Below are 9,011 nucleotides of genomic sequence, written 5' to 3' on the forward strand. Positions count from 1 at the left end.
ATGTACCATTAGTCACAGCTTGAGCTAAATAATAATAATAATAATAATAATAATAATAATTAACATAAAGTACAATATTGGCAGCACAGGATCAGATCTGATTAGTGCTACGGAGTGCAGACGCCAAATAAACTGAAGTCGACAATACCTTTTTATTCGTTAGTTTATTATGCAATTCAATCGATCACGTTTTGTTCCTCCCCGAAAGTCGAGTTGTTGGCTGAAGTTTATTCTGTGCAGTTAGTTAAATATTGTGTGCAGAAAATATGCACTGCTTTCATTTGTTGAAAGTTGGTACTGTACTTTATACTCATGTGATCTGAAGCCATGATCGCAAAAAGATGTCATTCATAATATTTATTTTGTTGATAAATTAATGTATCCTGACTTATGCTGATTCTGGAAATACTTAATCGCGATTATAAACACGAACCATTTTTAAGACGTACCAGAAAGAAGGGAATAGTTTAATTGGTCCTCCAGAACACTCACAATAGGCTCCAAGGTAAAAGAAAAGTTTTCCTGTGCTCAGGTTTACCCTACTTAAGCTGATACTATGAAAACGTAGTGCGGAGTGGAGATACAGCTCCATGCATTTTCAGCCTCAGGGATCATGGAAGTGAGTTGTCAGCTTTACGGTCGAACTACCCTACACCCACTGGATAGGTGACTAAGTGGGCCACATGGCCCGTCTGAACGCAGTACGGAGAGAAAAAAAAATACCTTCCTCTGTCGGGATTCTTCATGTCGTAAGAAACGATAGTTTTTTTTGTTTTCTTTGACGTTCTGTGCAGGTTAGAACAAGTAGGGGAGTCTAACTGCAGCTCATTTGAGACTGTATCCTAGCAACCCTAGAATTTCACTTCGTTTTCACATAGAAGAGTATAATGTAGACTCCTGAGGGACTCATCCATCTCAGTTACTGAAAGACAGCATTGAAACCCCCCATTTTACGTTCTAGTTCCGATTTCCGTAATCAGGCGACTTCAATTTAAATGTGCAAGTCTTTTGTTATCCGCCTAATCAGAAATGGGAGTAACCTAACCTAACTTAAACGTAATATATGAGAAGCGAACTGTGTAAATTAATTACTTATAGTTAAGTAACTTGTATATGGAGTGTTTTGGTAGCGACGTTTCTAAAGGTGTTGCAGAGAGCCGAGAGTAAGAACAGAAGCTTAATAAAAGAAAATGTTGGTCTGTAACGCTGAATTAAGACAATGAAAACCTGAATTCTAAAGGAACGAAAAGAGAATAATATACTGGAAGCTGCAGACTACACCAAGAAGCAAAATAATGAAAATAAGTGGCCATCCGAAGTGATTACCAGAACTGACTTAACTTCGAAACAACATGTGAGTGGTCATTTGCACACTCCGGCTGCTTTAACCTTGGGGAAAAGCCTCCTGTACCCAGTGGAGAAACTAGATACGTCTCAGAGCTGGTCTGGACTTCGAGGAGAAGGAAAAGATACCTGCCAGTACCTGGGACTGAGCCATGGTTGTCTATTTTATATTTGGCAAAATGGAAGTTGCGGCTCCGCGAAGGACCGTCAAAAAGTTTTCCTAAACAAACATGCTGAATTAGTTTTAATATATTTAGCATATGTAACTAAAATTACATTAAATTATGAACATGCAGCTAATTGAAAATTACGACATAGACGTCTTTAAGGTTCATTGGATATGTTTTAATTGTTATATTACATTAAGGCAAAGATGGCTGTCGAGTTTGAAAGTGTTTCGAAGGTGTTTTCTACTTCCATCATCACCATAATCAGGGCGATGTGTACTATGCTGTCTCACACTTTATTCCGACCTCCGAGAGACTCTGGGTCTGGTGACGAAGACCAAAATCCTGCTCCCTGCTGGGATTCGAACAGCGGTCATCCAGCGTACAGCCATTCATATTACTGGCCGAGATATTAGCCTCACTGAGAAGTCTTAAAAACTCGCAGACACATTTACCCACATTCATCCTGATTTGTCACCCTACGTCTTGTTTGATGCTGCGTAACCAAGTACCATCTGAACATTCGCAGTTTGAACTCCGAAGCACGTGTAGGGTCTCGGTCGGACCCTGGAGTAACACGTTCGAATCCCGTTATGGTTCCTAGCATTTCGTACTGTACAAAAACCGAATCTATCAATTCCAGATGTATTATAGGCCTCTTCACAATTATTAGGATCCTTTAGAAACCTTTTGGGTTGATAAAACGTTAATAGCCAATGCGACAATTCCAGACTTACTGTTGAAAATAAAGCATTGTTTCTTAAAAATCATGAGTCTCCACAACCTTATCAGTTGATACAGCACAGTTAAATAACAGAACGTACAAAATACATATGGAAATTGATAATTGTAGATATAAAAAACTTAAGAACTTCCAGAGACCTTAATATTGTCTGTGAAATAACATTACAAATTATAAATCTTTTACTTTCTTTCAACAACCATAACAATTGTTTTATTGTTAATTACTGGAGACGTAATTACGTTAAGATGTTACTGTCAATAAAGTTTACTTTTAACTTACGATCAACAACGGTTGCATTGCAAAACGCAAAACAAAACACGCCTTCTAGCGCAGCCAGTGGCAGGACTTGAAACTCAGTTCAATTGCAGGTGATGAGAAATCCAATATTCCTGTTCGTTTACATTTGTGAAATAGCAGTTGCCAGGACTACGATTATACAATCAGTGCTTCATTTACGCAGTACACAAGTTACTGAAAAAACCCACGTAAATGAAGAGTTTAACTCTCAAATAATAACGAATTATGGACATGTTATTCATGAAAAATGTTTATATATCTGCGTCTAGAGTTATATTAAAATGTTCAGGGAGTCTCCATCAATTTTCTTCAACGCCACATCTTTTTCTACCATTTTGTAGTTTACCAACCACCGAACTGCGTTAAAGATGGATCTAAAACGACGTAATTAAAATAGCGACTAAATAGAATAATCATGACGTGGTCTCTTCCTCTCAGGTTTTGTTTTTAAATGTTGTGTTCAAAATGCCACTCATTGCAAAACTTGATCGTAAAACCGTTAGTTACTGCAATCCTAAACCGATCTACCTTCATTTTCTTGTTTTGTTTCAAAACCATCCCGAGTACATTCTGGGCTTCCCTCCACAGTGTTAGCCTGGAACGATACTGTGTCACTGTAATCAGGAAATATTGTTCTTTGCGTTATCATGTTTCTCTTGTGTCTGTGTAAGCTAAAAACACGAAGAGAATGAAAACAGTGAGGGCAACATTAGAATATTTTTGTCGTGCGATTGGCAACACTGATGGAGCCAGAAATATGCTCCTGAAACGTCGTTTAATCCTGTATCAAATGTGCAATTACAAAGAACAGTCACCAGTGTCTACAGAAGACGAATGTGGATAACTACAGCTTTACAAGTGAAAGCTAAATTCTAATTCCAAATTCGCATTTTCCAGGGGTCCGCGTTGTGCCTCATGCAGTAGCATTCAATTATCGTGGTCGGTAGAAAGTTTTCCTTTTCTCCGGTTTACATGGATGGGTTATACGTTTCTGTAGTCTGTACGATCATCGTCAGCTCATGCCTAATGAGACTTCATTACTTTGGATATCGTAGATGTCATACTAATTTGTTTCGTGGTTCTGTGATCAAGGTCGGTCATGCGTACGTCACAAAATAACAGACGTATCATGGAATGGAGATTATTGTATCCTGCTGCTACCACTGTCTTATCCAGGCAGACGTATTATTGATCGTAGAGGAAACTCGTGCCAAATGCGATGAGACAGAAGTCTCTTTACAACGAGATTCTACTTACTGAGAGGTCAAAGTATAAACTGTCCATCTCACGACAGAGGGCAGATAGGTCTTTTTCATCTTTCATCACCTACACAACACGTAGATAGCTGCCATTGGCAGAACAATTTACTTCAAAGGGGCGTATGTTACATTTCCAGCGTCAATTACTTTCAGTTTCCTCAGTGACCCTGTGCATTTTAAGATCTTACACGGACTACAAAGAATGCGAAATGAGCAGTTCGTGTCTTGTAGTTTGTTTGTCATTCCATTCATAATTTTTTTCTTCCGAACAATTTTACGAATTTTACTTCAATGCGAGGCCTACATTTAAGCCTTTGAGGCGAATTTTTGCAACCTGGACGATCGGTGTTCGATTCCCTGCAGGGTCAGGGATTTATTGTCACCGTGTAAAAGCCGGCTGTGGGTCCTCACAGCTTCCTGTCCGTACAGGTGACTCTTTTCCGGGAGAAAACAGCCAGAGCGTGAAGCCAACCTTGTAGTGCGGGGATTTAATTGGTGGAGGTTTATCTCCACTACCCCGTACGCCTTGACAGCCTCGTACTTAGGAAGCGCAGGAATGATTTTACCTTTACAATTTGTAGATTCGTTGTTAGAGTTTCATAATTGCTAGCTGCTTCCTTGGAACATTTGGTTGCTCGGGAATATGTTGAAATGCTGCCGGTTAGTAAACTGCGTCTCCCTTCGCTTTGTCAGATACATCCACGATGTCTCTCTGTGTGGCTTGCGATGCGCGGTGCAGTGAACCTCAAAGAGTGATTCCTACGAGCAGAGAATGAGGAGTCCTGATTGTCTCCCTTCCGCAGTCTTAGTTTTCGCATCGGATTTTACGTCGAGAACCAACACGATGTGTTGAGGACTGCCAGAGACAAAGGAAGATCATCGAAACATAGGTACAGTTTAGATATTAATTAAGTTTTATTCTATGGATGAGTATACGGCAGTTCGGTATCTAATATTTTAGTTAACTTAAAATCTTCGAGCTCGGTATTTCCTTTAGTTTTAGTTGCTGGCTGCATCCGGACGATTTTGAGGTAGAACATCTCAGCACAGGATTAGCCCTGATGATGGAAGCAGTAAGCACCTCTGAAGAGTCAGTTAGTTTCCACGAGACTGCATGGCGCAACATCCCAGAAGACAGTCATCTTTAGGAAAGTTGGGAATCGAATACGATACCGCAGGAATGTCAGTGTAAAGCGAGGAGATGCAGGTATAGGCGGTAGGTAAGTCGATGTGTGGTTTCTGCAAAGATCAGCGGCCGAAGATATTTGTGGGATTCTTTTATAATACGATAAATTCAGCTTTTGATATTTAGTGAATTGTACAAAATATGAACCAGTTATTTATATATTTCATCTTCCTTTCAATTCTTCTCTATTACGATTAAATATACTTTTAGCACCCTGTTGTTAATTGCCCTCAGTCTTTATCCTTATAATACACTGAGTAACAATTTAATCCCCATATAAAACAACAGCTAAAATTTATAATTTTGCATATTTTTATCCTCAAGTTTCTTTCGGTAGAAAATAAGAGATTATGGACTGAAATGTATCAAGCATTTTCCGAATTTAATATCTTACGAATAAACACTGCTTGAAATGAGGTACAGTGCCGACAAATCTGAGTCAGTTATCTGTTTGAGCTTTGAGAGGCATGCCTCAAGTCCGATTGATGCTAACCAATCAATTATACAAACCAGAAACATTGTTTAGTTAGTTGATTTAGCGGAATGTGTGTTTGTGTATGCAAGAGAACTCAACGTTCTGTTGTTAGGACCGGAACTGAACCGTATAATCGAGACTGTGTAAGTAATATGAGTCTAATTGAGCGAATGGGTGGGTCAGTGAGTGATGAACGATCCTTATTTAGGAATGACCCGAATTACGTAACAGCTTAGCGATGAGAGAAACAAACAGAACTGCAGGAAAGGGAGAGAACTTTTCTAGCAACCATTAAAGAAATCACTGGAGTTCTTTATGTACGGAAAGGAAATGCGGAAAGGCAAGGAGTAGGTGGAGAGAAAGAAGGCGAACAAGGTAGGGGAAAAATGGCTGGGACAAGTTGATTTACAAAGGAAGAAAAAGAATGTAAAGAGACAGTAACAGAACCAAAGAAATATCCAGGCTACGATAAGCGCAGTCGGATGTGTTTTGGTGTGTGTAGCAAGCAGAAACAGACCCAGCGATGTGTACAATTGATTTCGGCTTTGGCTGGAAATTAAAGAACAAGATTCTGTTGGCAATACATTCACCTACTTTTCTTTGAACGCTAATTTAAAAGTCTTCCTTCTTCTTTTATCCATAATTATAAGCACGCTAAGTAAAAAGGATTTTGGGTTCTCAAGGCGCCGAATGTGGGATGTGCTCCGTGTAACCTGGTACGTTTCAGAGGCGCTTACAACCTCCATCAGCACACTGATAATGGGTACAATTTTCTTCTCCGAAACACGAGCCTGCACTGCTTCAAAACCAATGTGAGAACTTCAAATCTTTGTATAATTTTTGTTAAATATTCTTGTTTTACGTAATTTTGTTTAGAATTCTTGCATTATGAAAACTGGGATTTCGGTGTTGGGACTTCACTTCACGATGTGGAGCCAAACTTACTACGATCTGAAGCACTGGGCTATGAGTGAAATTGAGAAGATAGTCGGATTATGAGACGTGACAGCGCCAATAAATGGTCATGACTGACGAGTGAGCAGAACATTTTTGACTGTGGTCTAAGTAGAGAACCAGATCAAGTTGTTTCCATTGTGAGAAAAGGTTTTTATTGTATGCTTTTTACTTCAATGCGCTTGAAGTGAATGCTCGAATGGGGGGATATAGTATTTATAAGATAGGTCTTCGGACGTCGTACTTGAGGTTTTAATAAAAATAAAATATAAAAAAAAGAGCGGTCAGGTTCAAGTACCAAGTGGTCCACTGTTATCCTGTATTTCACTACACCACCGCATTGATTTATCCACTTAAAGTAACGAAGTGTTATGCAGTTATCAACATATGTTAAATATAATTTCTAATATGGGTTTGAATCGATATTTTAGACATCGAAAGTAGTGAAACAGTGCTAGAGAAAATTGTAAACCCAAGATATAGGCTTTAGTATAAGATTTATGCTCTTTTTTAAATTTACTTTTATTTTTAATAAATGAAAATTAGTGTGACTAAAAACATTTTACACAGTGACAATATTTCTAAAGTTTGAAATCTGATTATACTGAAGCTATGTGAAATAACTCCATGGGCAGAGCCCTTATTGAAAATCTGATAGACGCTTATTTACTGTAGAATTTTCCCGCTTTGTATAGAACTTGAAGGTTCATTGCCATATTCACAGAAAACGGTCACTGGTTCTTATCCTGAGTCGCATGATTCCAGTCCACACATTATGTTTTTAAGATACATTTTAATATTATCCTACCAACTACGCCTAGGTATTTTAGGTGACCTGTCCCCTTCAGGCTTTCGAACCAAAATTCTGTGTCCATTTCTGATCTCTCTCATGCGTACTACATGTCCCCTGGTTATGCAATAATTTTTCTGCAGTACATATTTCTTTTTGAATCAACATTGTGGGGTATTCAACGGTACTTGTGAGTTTCTCGCTGTGGTCTGCAAATCAGGCAACCATCCAATTAACTTAATATTTTCTAACAAAGTAGCGACCGGAAAATCAAAGCAGAAGTCGCCCCCATTAAAAAAGATAATGACACCACGTGACATACGACTTCCTAGTCAGCTAAGAATTTGAAGTGTTTTACCCATTTGAAAGTATTACAAAATAACGTACTTTTACACACATTACTTTACTTTTAGTTTTCTGTGAACATTTTAAAATACGAGGAAGACAACAGAGCATTTTGTAAGTTACCACCAAAGATGGCAGTCTTTTACAGGTGGTGTGTGGGTTGTATTAACATTTGAAGGTTTGTAAAGGCGGAAGGTTTAGAAGGGAAGCAGAGGTTTAGCAATCAGGACAAGAAGAAGCCGAGAGGCAGGAAGGAACGTTGATGTTATCCGGAACTGACATTTCATTAGACAGAGAGAAAGATGTCTGTTAAACAGGATGCAGAAGAGGGCGTGGATTAATTAAAGTGCAGTGGGTTTATTTACGCACAGACATGAATGAGATGTTTGCTGCACCGACCCTATCTGCAAAGCATGTGCCTTGTGTGTGTTCTTAATGCAAACAGGAGAAGACGTCGCGAAATTTAAACGAATGTTAATAAAATGTTTTGATCGTTTAGCACGGTGATATATTGAAACGGTACTGTTTAGCCCTTTGTTGCCGAAGAATAGAAAGTTCTGGGGGGGGGGGGGGGGCCTGACAAAGCAAATTTACGGCAGTGCCCACACATCCTTCCAGTAAATCGTCGAAATAATATTTTAAGAGTTCAGTCCGTACCGAAAAGAAAACACAACACTTCACCATTACAAAGATCAATTGGTTGAAGCTGTTTAAGGAAATAATCGCTGTTTGCAGCGAGAATCGTACGAAATTAATATATAAAAACGCATAGTTAATGATTTTTAAAGCTTAGAGTTACCGTTGAGTTTAAAAGGATTAAACTTTAATTAAACCTGTGACATCTTTCCAGCTATGCCTAGGTCTTCCAAGATGTTTCTTCCTTTCAGATTTTTCACACACATATTTTCTCCGAAGCTTATTTGTCTTATTTTAATTTGCAGACATTTCGTATGAATTTTAGAGGAGCGTTGTTAATATTCAAGTACCCCATTATATTTGTAACATGTTAGTGTGGGACTTGGCTTCCGTACATAATCACATATTAATAAAATGACGTTGTTTTTACAAACTTATCCTTACAGAATGAGATTTGAGGTTCTCACAGCGGCAAGTATGAAGAGTATGAAGATGGTTGTCTTCTGGTTTATTGCGCCTTATAGTCTGAAACGTCGGTAAAACAGATTGTAAGGCGCAACAACATAGAACAAAGCCATTTTCTTGCTCTTACGGAATTATAATTTTTAAATTATATGTTACTGTACGTGGCTGATGTTATGTAGTTACTCATTTTTCGAACATCTGAGAAATTCTGTTCCCAACATCAATTTAAAATTTCACAGTAGGCGTGAATGAGTGAAATGCAGCTCAGTACACTTTGTCCCCCCTGTAATACGAGTGATAAGTCGTGAAAAGGATCATTTCACGCGAAAAAGCGTTGTGTGAATCCAG

The 9,011-nt window shown here is 38.6% G+C and overlaps 1 long non-coding RNA gene across 2 annotated transcripts in view; it reads left to right on the top strand.

Moving 5' to 3' along the window:
* The window catches only part of LOC110834425 (uncharacterized), a 41,130-nt gene extending 35,946 nt beyond the window's left edge, over positions 1 to 5,184 (top strand). Inside the window, exons 3-4 of one of the 2 annotated variants that reach the window (XR_002544587.2) lie at positions 4,506 to 4,702; positions 4,810 to 5,184. This is a non-coding gene — a long non-coding RNA (uncharacterized LOC110834425). The remainder of the gene's footprint in view (positions 1 to 4,505; positions 4,703 to 4,809) is intronic. The other variant, XR_015533931.1, reaches the window with a different exon arrangement.
* The last annotated feature ends 3,827 nt before the right edge of the window (positions 5,185 to 9,011 follow it).

Source organism: Zootermopsis nevadensis, unplaced genomic scaffold (assembly GCF_977971745.1).
Source record: "Zootermopsis nevadensis isolate Lab colony 2312 unplaced genomic scaffold, Znev_1.0 Znev_ptg000007l, whole genome shotgun sequence".
Lineage (NCBI taxonomy): Eukaryota > Metazoa > Arthropoda > Insecta > Blattodea > Termopsidae > Zootermopsis > Zootermopsis nevadensis.